The sequence below is a fragment of the Suricata suricatta genome, chromosome 12 (assembly GCF_006229205.1).
Source record: "Suricata suricatta isolate VVHF042 chromosome 12, meerkat_22Aug2017_6uvM2_HiC, whole genome shotgun sequence".
NCBI lineage: Eukaryota > Metazoa > Chordata > Mammalia > Carnivora > Herpestidae > Suricata > Suricata suricatta.
Window position 1 is genome coordinate 14,324,002 of NC_043711.1, and position 14,347 is coordinate 14,338,348.

A 14,347-nucleotide genomic window follows, 5' to 3' on the forward strand; every position below is an offset into this window, starting at 1 on the left:
GCAGTCGGTCGGTCGGCCGTCCGTCGTCCTGTCGCCGCCGCCGCCGCCGCGGGCGCCACCTGAAGGAGCCGTCGCCGCGGGACTTGAGCGGACCGGACCGGACCGGACCCCGCCTCCCGAGGCCGCCGGGGGCCCAGCAGCCACCCGTGGAGACGCCGAGCAACTTCGGTGAGTGAGGGGCCGGCGCCGCTGGTGGCGGGTCCCCGGCTTCCGGTGCCCCGGGCTTCTCTGGGGCTTCCGCTTCTCTGAGGTGACCGCCTCCAGTGCGCGGACCCCCTTGTCGGAGGGGAACCCCGCCTCTCTGAGGGGACACCCGCCTCTCTGAGGGACTCCCGTCTCTCTGAGGGACCCCCGCCCCGTCTCTCTGAGGGACCCTCCACCCTTCGAAGAAATGCCAACTCCTCTGAGGGACCCCCACTTTTCTGAGGGAAGCCCCTCTTCCCGGATGGACGTTCCACTTTTCCGAGGGACCCCCTGCCTCTGCGAGGGAGCCCTCCTAACCCCGTGTCTTTGAGGAACCGCCAGCTTCACTGAGAGACCCTCGCCCCTTCTCTGAGGGCCCTGCTTCTCTGAGACCACCCCCCCCCCAACTTCTCTGAGGAGACGACGCGATGTTCTGTCTCCCCGGGGTCCCCTGATTCCCTGGGGACCCTTGCTTTCCTCAGGAGACAATTTGATTCTAGGGGAACCCCCACTTCTCTGGGGAACCCAGACCTCCCCGCCTTTCCAGGGACTCCCCCGCCTTCCCCCCATGTTCTGTGAGGAAGCCCCTGCTTCTCTGAACCGTTGTCCCTCTTCTCTGACGTGTTCTCCTTTTGCCCTTTTCTAAGGTGCCTCCCACTTTCTAGGGTCCCCGCCCCCCGCCTTTCTGAGGCTCCCCCTGCTCTCGGTCCCCACTTATGTGGGTGATCTCCCTTTGCCAAGTATCCCTCCCCCCACTGATCTGAGGGTGCTGCTGCTTCCGCCACAATCCTTCTTGGAGGTGGTCCCCACTTTTCTGAACTGTCCCCACTCTTGACGTGACCCCCTCCGTCTTGGTGAGTGCCTCCTGTTTCCTGAGGGGTCCCCCACTACCCCGAGATGCCCCTTCATCTGACTGGAGCCTTAGCTGTCCACAGAAAAGTTTCCCACTTTTCCAAAATGTATTCTTTTGGGTTCTGTACTAATCTGTGGAAGCCCTGATTTTCTGCAGGGTCCCTGGCTCCTCCAGAGGTTCTGCCCCTAATATCCTCATTCCTAGGGGATCATCACGTCCCTTAAAAGTGCCTCCACTTTTCCAAGATCACCTCTGCTGGCGGGAAACACCGTGGATTTTTTCACTTCTCTGAGTGGGTGCCCCCTGCATTCTGAGGCCTTCCCCTCCCACTTGCCAGAGGACATTTCCTCCTTTCCTGAGGCTTCCCTACTGATTCTCTAAGGGAGAGACTCTTCCTTCATTTTCCTTGGACTCCCCCCCACAAACTCCAAGGGCCCCCTGCCCTGTTTCTGTTTGTGGCACCCTCTTCCTCCTTTCTGGAAAGGGAGCCCAGAAACATGCCCCCTCTTTCGTCTTGTTTCTTGCCAGATTGGAGGAGGAGTTCTTTGAATTTTTACCTCAGCTTCCAGGGACCTGGAAAATTTTGTGGCTGGAAAGGAATTTGGGAGACAGAGTCAAAAAAGCGTTTTTTCTTGTCCTTCTGAGACCTGCTAGATTTGAGGGGGAGCAGGAGCTGCTGATCCGATGACCACCTTGGTTTGCTCTATTTTTGAGCCATGGGCCACCACAGTGTTGTCAGGCTCCTGTGGAGGCTGGAGGGACGGGGCTGGAGCATTGTCCTCCCATTATCACCCATTATCACACTGTCAGGCTGTGAGACTGACCCACTTCCTGTCCCATCCCTCAATCCTCCCTCTGCATAGTATAACTCCCCACTCCCCCGCCCCCTCCAAAAAAGGAGAAGCAAAAACAGCCCTTCAGGTCTTCCTGCTGTGTTTTCTCTCTCCTTGGGCCCTCTGATTCACCCCTTGATCTCTAGAGGATCCCTGGTTTGTGGGCTGCTCTGGTTTGAAAGGCAGGGCAAGAAGCAGGAAATGGGTCACCTTAGATCCAGGAAGGGTGGAAGGGAGGCAAAAGACAGGGAACTGGACAGTATTTCCCTAAGTTTTAGGTAACTTCAGCCTGGCCCAGAGGAAGTTTTTACATGGCTTTTACAAATCTCGTGTGTACTTTTTTTAATGGCCCACCCTGGATTCCAAATTCACTCCAGTAGCTAATTTTATCTGCTTTGCCAAACGCAGAGCTCTCTGGAGCCCAAGTAGATGAATGCTGGCATTGAGAGATGGTCCAAAGGACAGGAATGAACTCAGTTTGAAACCTGAGTAACTTGTAACCACTTCGTGTCCATGCACAAGGCTCAGGCTAAAAACATGGGGGAGAACGTTCTTGAAGTGGAGTTCTGAAATGTAGGCTGAACTGTTTGGTTTAGCGTTTCAACAAGTTCTTCTCTCTGACTCTGCTAGAACTGCAGTTCACTTTACAGTGTGACTTAAAGCTGTCTTTCTCCTGTTGGTTTCCATCTGGGTCTTGCTTAATTTGAGTCCTTTGCGAAGATTCCTGCCGAGGCTATAATTTGAGTTCTAAATCTGTCAGGGGACCATGTGGACACAAGTTTCAACTCGAGCTATTTTCTTCTGTGGAGAAGCACTTGGAGAGTTTCCTGGGCCCTCTGCTCCTGGGGTAGTCAAGTCCAGGCAGGAAGGTGCTACAGACCTGGTTGCTCTCTTACTGCCTCTTCCTGGTCAGTTGTGTAGACACTGCCCTGAGGGGAAGGGGAAGGATGGTGGAGGCTTGGGGGTTAGGGTTTCCTGAGACAGGGCAGAGAAGAACTGGCACATATTTATTTTAAACGAAACCCACAGGATGGGGTGTTGGAAAGAGAAAGGGGAGCTTTGAAGTCAGAAGGACCTGATTCAGGTTTTGGTCTGTCCTTCCTAGTTGTGTGGCCTTGCACAAGTTATAATGCAAAATCAGTACATTACTAAATATTTGAGGGTCACATCTCTATGAATGTGTGTTAAGGTGCCTACAGATGGGAAGTGCTTTCTAGACATATGTATGAATGAATGAAGGGGAGGCAGTCAATATAGACATATGAATGAATGAATGAATGAATGAATGAATGAATGAATGAATGAATGGAGAGTCAGTCACCATAGTGCCTAGCACATGGTTGGTGTGCAATCAAGGTTGACTCTTGTGCTCAGGAGATTAGGGTTTTGGTCTGGACTTCCAGACCAGGAAGCACTTGACATTCTGCCAAGGCTAAATATGCCCATAGAGAAAGAAATGTGGTATGTCTCTTGCAAAATCCACTACCACTCTGGGTCCTGTAGCGTTTTTCTGTGTTCAGATAGCAGCGATGAGATGGACTTGCTGTGTAGAAGGCATTTGGCCTTGCCTTCTGCTTCTGTAAAATGGGGTAATTTGTAAGTTGAGGGCAAGTAGGGAGTTGTACTATAATTAGACTGTTGGCAAAATAGAAGATTATAATGAACTTGAAGAGTTGTGGAACAAAAAAAAAATAGGTAAACTATAAACCTAAGGATCATGTATTTTGGGACTGCTTGAGTGAGCAATATACAGCAGTTACCTGGTGAGTTATCTCTTCTTACACATTAGAACCTTGAAAGAAGAATGTTCTTTTAGGATAATGGATCAGATTTGGGGACGAAAGACTGGGAAAGTGATGTACAAAGGTATGTGATGTCCCATAATAATAATACATTGAGAGGGCCAGTGTGTGACTTAGTGCCCATGAGGAGATCAGAGCTCACCTTGAGCTCCCAGGATCTGGAGAGCTGTGGAAGACGGTAACTCAGCCGCTGGGGGTGGGGGTAGAGGTAGGGGCTGGGGTGAGCAGGACACTTTTTTTTTTTTTTTGAGAAGATTCTCTATTAGCAATTACTCAAAGTCCTGAAATCATGGCCAGAGACTCACTTGCTAGTGTGGGGACAGATGGCACACAAATATGAGTGAAATAATGGGTGAAAATCTGAGCTAGGCTTCCACTGGGCTACTCCCAGGTTTGAAGGAATCCCCACCTGCCTTTGAAATTACTCCCTCTTTCCCTCTTTTCTTCCCTCTCTCCCTCCCTCTGCCTCCCTTGCTATTGAGGCAAAGAATCTACCAATCCTTAATTTCTTTGAAGAAAATTTAAAAAATGTTTTATTAATTTTTGTGAGAGAGGTGCAAGGGGGGAAGGAGCAGAGAGAGAGGGGGACAGATCATTCAAAGCAGGCTCCTCACTGCTGATAACAGAGAGCCCAATGTGGGGTTCAAACTCATGAACCATGAGATCGTAACCTGAGCCAAAGTCTGACACGCAGGGGCCCCCTCTTAATTATTTTAAGGACAGTTATTCCATTAAAGAAAAAGGAACAAAGCTTTATTATTTTTAAGATATAAAAAGTAAGGTAAATAACTTTAAAGGGCTCACTATCCCTTTTGAAATTGTTGTGTGTCTTTTGTGTGCCACAGACTTCACTCTGGTGAATAGTGGCGTCACCACCGAGTCTCTTTTATCTAACAGGAAGTTAAAAACAATTTTTTTAAATTGAAAGATCCTTACAGCACTAAAAACGCTTGGATAGTTAGAAATGATATTGATTTAGGTACATTTATTAGATGTAATGTAACATAGTTATCCGTTGGTGGGGAGCTCTAAAAGGCATGCGTGTCCCAAGACTGCCCAGTTTCTAACTCTGGACGATAAACTGTTGATTAATATAACTGAAATAGCTAGGGAAGTCAGGGTTTCCTTCCTGTTGGAGACAGCAACAGGGGCATTAAATCCCTGTAGGATCTTAATGATAAGAGGCTGGCCTCTTCTGGAATTGGGAAATAACTTCTGTATGAAGTCGTTCCATCCAAATGTGTGGAAGGTGTTATTTTTAATTTCTAGTATTAATTTTGGCTTTCTCTTCTCTGTTGCCTGGCTGCCTTTGTTTATTATAGTGGTGCATTGTTAGAATAGTAATTTATGCCTTCAAACTGGTCTATAAGGGACAGTTTGAGCACTCAATTAAACTAGGTTTTCCTTGTGTGGCCATAAGGTAGGGCTTTTTTTTTTTTTAACGCTACTTAAATTAGATTGAAAAATAGTGTTAAATATTCTGGCTCATGTAACTTCCTATGCCATTAAATAATCCAGCAGTAAATGTTTGTGTGCCTACGTTGTGCCAGGTTTACCATGCTTGGTGCTGGCGGCCTAATAGTGAGCAGGATAGATGAAGTCAGCCCTCAAAGAACTTACATCCCAGATCACAGAGAAGAAAGCAATTGGCTGAATGACTGTTGCAGAGCTTCTCTGGGAATATCCCTGGTTGTTGGGAGCTTGGGGTGGAGTTTCTTGGAGGTTTAGAAGTGAAACCTCACTATTCCTCTAATTTCCTCACTGAGCTCTTTGCTTCTGTTTCCTCCCTCTTAAAGGAGGCAGAAATTATGGCATTTTCCTGGTTGATTGTTGGCTGTTGGGAATAGTTGATCCAGGATGACTGTGACTAATCTTCGAGAAAAAAGAGAATTTGGGATGGTCACTGCCAGCAGCATTTCAGCTTCGCTTTTCTTGAAGTCAGTGGCAGTGTGTTTTTGGAATCCTGTGGCATTTCTTCATGGGAGATTATTAGGCACAGAGATAGACAACTCTAAAAGCCCTTTCGCCTTGTTTGAAATCTTAAAATTCAGACAAGTGGAGTGCTTGGTTGTTAATTTATGGTATAGGAAAGAGTAGTGAAGTTTCAAATAGACTACTTTGTTGTGCATTAGTAGATGGTTGGTGCACAGTCCCTCTGCTCTAGGTTTATGCTCTTATACTGGAGTTGGAGAAGCACTATTTTGACTTTCCTATGTTGTGGCCAGATTTGATGTTAATCCACAGAGGTCAATTATGTGACAGATTCTTTTCTTAAGTAAGTGTATTTGTGGGGGGTAGAGCCAGTGAGCAGGGGTGGAAATTCATTCAGGACACATGCATCAAGCGGAGAGAGAGATAATAAGGAGAGTTTCTGGCTTTTCCTTTCCTTCAAAGTACAGACTTGGAGGTGAAGAGGCAGGCTCTGGCCGGAAGTGGGCGTGGACAAGTAAGGCAACTGCACGTGACCAGGCTCCCACCTCTGGGCTTCGCTGCCCTTGGGAAGTGGGTGCTAGTTCCCTCCTCACTTCCTGTTCCCTTGCCCTCCAGCAGAGTTCTTGGGCCTCAATTTGAGCATAGAAAACACGTTCAGATTTTCACTTTTTTTCTTGATAAGCTGCTTTGTTAGAGCTTGGAGTCACCAGTGGACTTGCACTTGGCAGTTTTGGGGCTCAGCTAATGTACCTACAAGCTTAGGACTATCTGGCAGGGTAGCCAACAGGATGGTTTTCTTTTGCATTATCACAGTGTTCCCTGCACGAGCTTGCCAATAGAGGGCTGCTCTGGAATGTATATAGAACTCAAGGAAGCAGACAATAGCAGGGTCCTTCTGCAAGAGTGTGCTCTAAGAATGGTTTACTATTATTTGTCTTTATTACTTTGTAAAAGTATCTTCTCTGCAGTAGAATCTTTAGAGCCAGACTTGAGTTTGTATCCAGATTCTGGCACTTGCTGGCTCTGCGACCTCAGGAAAGTGGTTTAACTTCAAGTGGCTTAAGTTCTTTGAGTCTCAGTTTCCTCATTTGTGGGGTAGGGATGGTAAGCACGAAGCAGGTGGCCAGATTGTTGTAGGTGCCCAATAAAGGTAGTTGTTATGGAATCATATCAAAGCTGACTGGCCCTCTTAAGGTTGGCACTCAAGTTTGGATAGCTACCTATGGCAGTTAATACTGTCTGACAGTAAATTAGTTCATGTTGGGGCCACAAGCTGGGTGCAGCTGAGAACGGTGATCTAGAGGTTCCCAGACTGGTTGATTTTTGCCAGTGATTCCCTCAGTTCACTGTGGCTTTATGCTGTTGTGTATTGCCTTGGTGTACTTATTATGTAGACTTTCAGTGCCTCCTGAAGCATGGATGGGATAACTGGGTAAAAGGCTCAAACTGGAGGGTGGGTAAAGGGTGATAGAGCTAACTGTTAGGTGGCTAGGCATTCTGGGGAGAGGAACAACATGGGCATGGGTAGAGACCTGGAGGTAAAAAACAACCGGTGAGTTCTCTTGACCTGAGGAGGTTATGAACATTGGAAAGTCAAGAGTTTAAGCTGAGCATCTCTGGCAAGAAAAATCCAAAGTTACCTTTAAAGGTATAGAAAGTTTTATAAAATGTATCCATAGTAGGATTCAAAATTGAAATCAGATTAAGATCATATTTAAGTTGAACTCTTAATAAGCATTTTCAATCAGAAATCAATAATGTCCAGTGAAATCAGACCATCTGGACTCTCTTTGTGCTGTTATGTGGTCTTCATGAAGTTTAATCTCCTAAAGAGCTTCAAGAGAACAGATTTGGAGGCTGCTTCTGAATTATTATTTATTTTTTGAGAATTGTTATTATTTAAGCTGGTCTAAAATTCTTAACCCAGCAAAACAAGTTTTTAATTTGCATGGCATTTTCAAGGTTTAGGTTTTATACTTATGAAACTTTCAAGCTATTTATTTATTTAAAAACATCTAAAAATATTTGTTTATTTTTGAGAGAGACAGTGTGAATGAGGGATAGGCAGAGAGAGAAGGAGACACAGAATCTGAAGCAGGCTCCAAGCTCTGAGCTGTCAGCACAGCACAGAGCTTGCTGTGGGGCTCAAACTCAGGAACCACAAGATTATGACCTGAGCTGAAGTCAGACGCTCAACTGACAGAGCCACCCAGGCGCCCTTTGAGTTTTTTTAAGTTTCTTTATTTGAGAGAGAGGGAGAGAGAGGGCACATGTGCCCATGTGTGCCAGTGGGAGAGGGACAGAGACAGGGAGAGAGAGGATCTCAAGCAGGCTCTGTGTTGTCAGCTCAGAGCCCCATGTGGGGATGTGGGGCTCGATCTCATGAATTGAACCATGAGATCATGACCTGAGTTGAAATCAAGAATCGATGCTTGGAGTACCTGGGTGGCTCAGTTGGTTATGTATCTGACTTTGGTTCAGGTTATGATCTCGCAGTCTGAGTTTGAGCCCCACATCAGGCTCTGTGCTAACAGCTCAGAGCTTGGAGCCTGCTTTAGATTCTGTGTCTCCCTCTCTCTTTGCCTCTCCCCTACTCATACACACACTCTCTCTCAAGAATAAATAAACATAAAAAAAAAAAGAGTTGGATGCTTAATCATCGGAACCACCCAGGCACCCTGAAATTTTCAAGCTTTATATTTAATCTGTGTACCTCTATGGAAGGTTGACTTTTGACTTAAATTTGAAATAAACATCTCATTATTCTGTTAAGCAAGGAGTTGGTAAAATGTAGGCCATATCACGTCAGCTTGCAAGAAGGCATGGATGTTTTGTTATCAAGCTGTGAAGGAGAAAACCAGAAAGACCCACCCCCTATATTTTCAATAGGAAATGCTAGGCACCAGGGGAGGAAAGTGTGTGTGTGGGGAAATACCCATTCTGTCAGGAAAACTTTTGGGAAAAATGTTTTACCTCCTTCCTATGTCAAGTTGGAATATCTGCTGTTTAACAACTAGAGAATGGGATATGAATTGGATACCAAGTTTTAAAAATACATTTTTCTTCATGTCTAAATCATGGATGTTTATTAACAGACCAGTGATGTGACTAACACTCTTTCTTTGCTAAATAGGTTTGAATAGGTTGATCTCTAGATCAAGACCTAAGACTGACATAAACTTTTTTTTTCCTTTAAAAAAATTTTTTTAATGTTTATGTTTGAGAGACAGAGTGTGAGTGGGGGCGGGGGCGGGGGCGGAGGCAGAGAGAGAGGGAGACCCAGAATCTGAAGCAGGCCCCCGTCTCTCAACTTTCAGCACAGCAGCACAGCCTGTGCACAGCCCAATGAGGGGCTCAAACTCATGAACTGTGAAATCATGACCTGAGCCAAAGTCAGATGCTTAACCTACTGAACCACCCAGGTGCTCCAGAATTTTTTCCTATTAATTCTTTAATTCATAGAAAACCGAGTTCACTTACTAACTTTTCAAAGACTTAAACTTGCTAAAATACATAGGTAATTTTTTTGTAAGCCACATATAGACGCAAAAGAGATAATCCTTGCCAACTGGTGACACATGCAGATGAAGACAGAGTGGGAGATATACTTCCGGGTTCACAGTAATACATCTAGCAGTTTGTTTTTAACCCTTCAGGGGAGCATTTGTAAGCAGAACTCTGTAGTAGTGGGACTTCCTCAGGGTCACACAGAGACTAAGTGTAGATGGAGCCTGAACTCCATGTTGCCCAGCCACTAAGTGTACGGAGTTGTGGTTAGAAACGATGTTCAAAACAAAACATAGACATGTTGACAAAGTGGTCTGTCTCTAGAGAGCTGTGTTTCAGAGAGCTTTTTAGCATATATATGACAGGGATGAGGCAAACAAGTGCAGATATGTCTCCCATATAATCTAGTGTAAGAATGCTGTGATTTAGAAAATGACATTTGTGGGGCACCTGGGTGGCTCCTTCAGTTAGGCATCTGATTCTTGATTTCAAGATTCCTGGTTTCAGCTCAGGCCTTGATCTCACTGTTCTTGAGTTTGAGCCCTGATTGGACTCTGCCTCGAGGGCCTCTGCTCTGACTATGCGAGCCTACTTAGAATTTTCTCTCTGCCCCTCCCCCACTGGTGCTTCTGCATGCACTCTTTCTCTCTCTCTCTCTCAAAATAAATAAACTTAAAAATAAAAGTAAAAAGAAAGACATTTGTTGAAGCCTTATTAAAATTTTTTTTAATGCTTACTTATTTTCGAGAGAGCAGGCAGGGGAGTGGCAGAGAGAGAGGGAGATACAGAGTCCAAAGAAGGCTCCAGGCTCTGAGCTGTCAGCACAGAGCCGGATGCGGGGCTTGAATCCTTGGACCGTACTGTGAGATCATGACCTGAGACGAAGTCAGATGCTTAACTGACAGGAGCCACCAGGGGCCCCTTTTGTAGCAGTTATAATGCACTGGGAGTGTCTTATTTTTCATAAAGCATCACTGTAATAGTCCCTTTAACTATTTTCTGGCCCTTGAAAAAAGTACCCAAACTATCAAAGTACTAAGGAAATAAAATTAACATAGAAATGAATCTTTTCCTTCCCTTTCACAACTAATTGCATTCTAATCTCACCAAGTGAATGTGAATTTAGGGTGGAATAAACTTTAAAACAATCTTGAAAGATTGTGGTTATGATTGTCCCTAAACTCTGTGAAAACAGTTTTAGACTTTATAGAGTTATAAAAATGGAAAATGTGGAAAGCAGTCATTGGTCTTTTCATAAAATACTTTATTATTATTTTTTTAATGTTTTTATTTATTTTTGAGAGACATAGAGAGACAGTGGGAGCAGGGGAGGGTCAGAGAGAGAGAAGGAGGCACAGAATCCGAAGCAGGCTCCAGGCTCTGAGCTAGCTGTCAGCACAGAGCTTGATGTGGGGCTCGAACCCACGAACAGTGAGATCATGCCCTGAGCCGAAGCCGGACGCTTAACTGACTGAGCCACCCAGGCGCCCCTCATAAAATACTTTAAAAAAGATTTGGTACACTTTTGAATGAACAACCTGTTTATTTTTTAGAGAACTTCTCAGAAAGCAAATGGGAGCCTAGGGTCACTGATAGCAGTAATCCAAAATTGGTTAAAGTCTAAGAACTAGGTCTGCTTAGCCTGCAAATTTAAGTAAGTAGATGACAATTCATTCCGCGTTTTGAGACCATCATCTAGAAAGTTTAAAGGATAATGAATCCATCCCTTTCAAGCCCTTTCTGTCTCCAAAGCCCCACACTCCAGGTGGGGCCACCTCTGGTCTCTGTCTCTGATCTTCTGGATGCTTGGGATGTTAATCTGTTAAGAAGTGGCTCAAATGTCACATCCACAGATTCCCCAGACTCCTCCCCAGGCAGGGAGCAGCCCCTTCCTCTGTGATTCTTCTGTTTCCTATGAATGCATTTTCTGTATTGAAATCATCTTTCTGTGCTGCCAGCCTGTGAACTGGAGATAGTGCTTGCAGTTTCCTCAGCTTGCAAGATCTTTGGGAGTGAGGGGTCTCTTAGGCAGTTTTTCTCCATCAGTGTTTATCACATAAGACATCTTGAGTTTTGTCCACCAGAAACTTTTTTTAAGGTTTATTTACTTATTTGGGGAGGGGAGGGAGGGGAGGGAGGGCAGAGAGAGAGAGAGAGAAAGAGAGAGAGAGAGAGGAAAGAGAATCCCGAGCAGGCTCTGCACTATCAGTGCAGAGCCCGAAAGGGCTGGAACTTAGGAACAGTGAGATCATGACCTGAGCTGAAATCAAGAGTCTGACGCTTAACCTACTGAGCCATGCAGGCGCCCTTCCACCAAAAACTTTAAAGAAATCTCCCGATTAAAAACAAACAAAAAAAATACAGTACCTTAAACATTTAGTAGGTGATGCCACTCCTTTTCAGTTTCATTCTATTGTGGCACTTTTGACCAATTTTCTGCCATGAAGAGGACATGAATATGGAATTTGGCGCAAATTTCTTTTCTTCAGTCTCTGTGTTATACAGGAACAGGCTCAGATGATATTTAGTAGTTTATCTAATAGTACATTAGAAAGATAATTAGAATATTTTTGCAGTGCTTAGGGTAAATGGAAGCCTGGCTATTATTAGCAAGGATCTGATCTTTGAAGGATATTAAATATAAAGTGAATTTGGAAGAACATTTTGTTTAAGTTTTTATTTTTATATTTTTATTTTAGAACATAAGTGTTTCTAAAGTAGTGTATTAATTGGTATCTGTCAGTATTAATTGACTGCCTTGTTTTTAGGGCAGAGGGGAAACTGAGAAAAACATAGTTCTCGCCCTGTTTATCTTTTAATTAGTTTCTTCAGCTTTAGAATGGAATCTAAAAGTGATTGCATCATATTTCATAATCACCCAGCTGAACTATTTGCTGTTTAGTCTAGCACTAGGCACTGAGGTAGCAAGATCTTTAGTCTGAACAGCCCTACCATTTGCCTGAGCTTTGGAGACTCTAAACAGGTCTGGGTTTACTGTCGCTTTTTCCATCTACACACCTGGCCCCTCTATCACAAAAATAAACCCTTTAACTACCTCACCCTACTCCCACCCCGGCTTTCCCAGCTGGAGATGTTGGCACTGCCCTCTGGAGCAGCCCACCTGTCACTAGTGCACACCTTAGTCCACAGGGGTGTGTCATTAATATGTCGCAGCTGATGCCTCTCTCTTTAAAACAGGGTGGTTGTCACCTTGGTGACTCACACAGGGCTTGATAGCTCAGACACTGGAATCTCTACATCTATCTCAAGTGTTGGGTCTCCCACCTGACCACACTTTGCTGTGTCTGTAGTTAATTAAGTTGGTGTTAATCAAGACCCAGGTGAGGAGCAGTGAGGTAATATTTTGCTTGTATTGCTTTAATATACATCATCTGACTAATGGTCCTAGCATAAAGCAGTTCTCAAGATATGCAGCTGCCGAATTACAGTGAAAATTCTGGATATTTGCTGTTAACCTATCCTTGCACGTGGGATCAGGAAGCTTCCTGCATTCCTATACCAAGTCACCTATTTGAAGAATAAGACTTTTTTTGTTTGGTTTTTGAATTTGAAAACATTGAAATTCTTTGTAGCAAAACAAATTGCTGACAAAACTGGGTCAGGAAAGGCATTTGGGGGTCAACAGTTTGTATTTTGTATCATTTTTAGTTTGAGGAATGCTTGCTTTTGGCCCAGGGGAGGTTGTGTCAGATGTTGCATTAAGCAGTTGGAAGATTTGGGGAATGGGGTGGGGGTGGAATCAAGGACAAAAAGTTGCCAATTATGAGTGGAACTCAACACAATTAAAATGGGCTTTTTTTTGAACTTCTTATTGTGGGGATCATATAGCAGAAAAACAATTTTATTTGTAAAACTTGTTCTACATTGTATTTTCAGGTTTGGTGGCAAGACCAATGGTGGGTTGAAATCACATTGAATCGCTTAAAAAATGAAACAGAATAGTTAATATCAAAATACACTGCAGGTAGTTAAGGTGTATTTGGTAAAACTTGTTTCAGTAGTAGGAATATGTATTAAGATGTGTTATAGAACAAATTAAAAGCCACTATTCAGGAGTCTAGCTTGAATTGTTTTAACTCTGGATGAAGAACATGAAAAGGGCTTTTTTGTTGATTCTTCAAAGTTTTTTATGTCTTTTATTTATTTTTGAGAGACAGAAAGAGACAGCGTGAGCAGGGGAGGGTCCGAGAGAGAGGGAGGTACAGAATCTGAAGCAGGCTCCAGCCTCCGAGCTGTCAGCTCAGAGCCCGACGTGGGGCTCAAACCTACAAACCGTGAGATCATGATCTGAGCCGAAGTCGGACGCTCAACCGACTGAGCCACCCAGGTGCCCCTGTTGATTCTTCAAAACAGTCTTAATATTGGGAGCCTTCTTGTGTTATATTTTGCTATTCTATGGAAGTTGTGTTTGCCTTTGTGTAGTTTAATATAACCAAAGCCTATCATCCTCTCTCAGGTTAGACTATGTTTCCCGTGTTTCCTCTATGGCACTGAGAAAGGAAAGGTGCAGCTTTGCTGTCTTGGTGTGTGTGTGTGGAGGGGGGGGTTCACCTTCTCCCTGAGGCACGGGGTAAGGGGTGGTGCCGTTTGGGAGGTAACTGGAGAGGGAGAGCAGTCATCCTCAAGTGTCTTGAAGTGGGTGGGTCTGGAGCTTACTTAATAGGACTCTCTTCACTTTATACAAGTGAAGAAGTGACGACTTCTTAGCCGACGACCCCCGCGGGGGTGGCATTCTAACCTCCGTTTTCTGAAGTAGCGGAGTTGGCTCCAGGTCATGTAGCTCAGCCGGAGCGAGGTCAGCAGTGAGCTCGTCGTGAGTCAGCCCTGGGCGCGGTCCGCCCGGCTCTGCTGTCGGTGAGCTGGCGACGACCCCTCGGCCCTACGGAAGGCGCCGGAGCCCGCGTGGGAAACCAACTGGCAGAGTCGGGCGGCGCGTGGAGCGCGGTCAGGAGAGGCTGTGTTTCCGGGGTGGTGCCGGCCTGCCTTGCCCCGCCCTTCCCGCAACATGGCCCCGCCCCCACAATAAGGCCACGCCCACATGCCGTCTGTCCCCGCCCAGGCGGGCGCGGGCGGGCGGCGTCGCCTTTAAGAGCTCCCCGGTGTTTTGGGGGCCGCGGGCCGGGCGCGCTGACCTGGTGCGCATGTCCCGGGCGGTGACGCCGGCGCCGGGCTCCATGTGTGCGGCCGAGGGGCGCATTATCTGGCCGGCGGCGCGG

General features: G+C 45.6%; 1 protein-coding gene and 1 long non-coding RNA gene across 6 annotated transcripts in view; one reads left to right on the forward strand and one right to left on the reverse strand.

The window, feature by feature from the left end:
• Positions 1–6: 6 nt before the first annotated feature.
• Positions 7–14,347, forward strand: part of GATAD2A (GATA zinc finger domain containing 2A) — a 103,372-nt gene continuing 89,031 nt past the window's right edge. For all 4 annotated transcript variants that reach the window (XM_029915987.1, XM_029915986.1, XM_029915988.1 and 1 more), the window contains exon 1: positions 7–168. The gene's annotated coding sequence lies outside the window, so the exon portion shown is untranslated. The remainder of the gene's footprint in view (positions 169–14,347) is intronic.
• Positions 10,603–14,020, reverse strand: LOC115273088. 2 transcript variants are annotated; one of them, XR_003900662.1, is made up of 3 exons: positions 13,870–14,020; positions 11,478–11,646; positions 10,603–10,929 (listed from the first exon to the last, which is right to left on the reverse strand). It is a non-coding gene; the product is annotated as an uncharacterized LOC115273088 (long non-coding RNA). The 2 variants fall into 2 exon arrangements; XR_003900661.1 differs by having other exon boundaries at positions 13,788–14,020.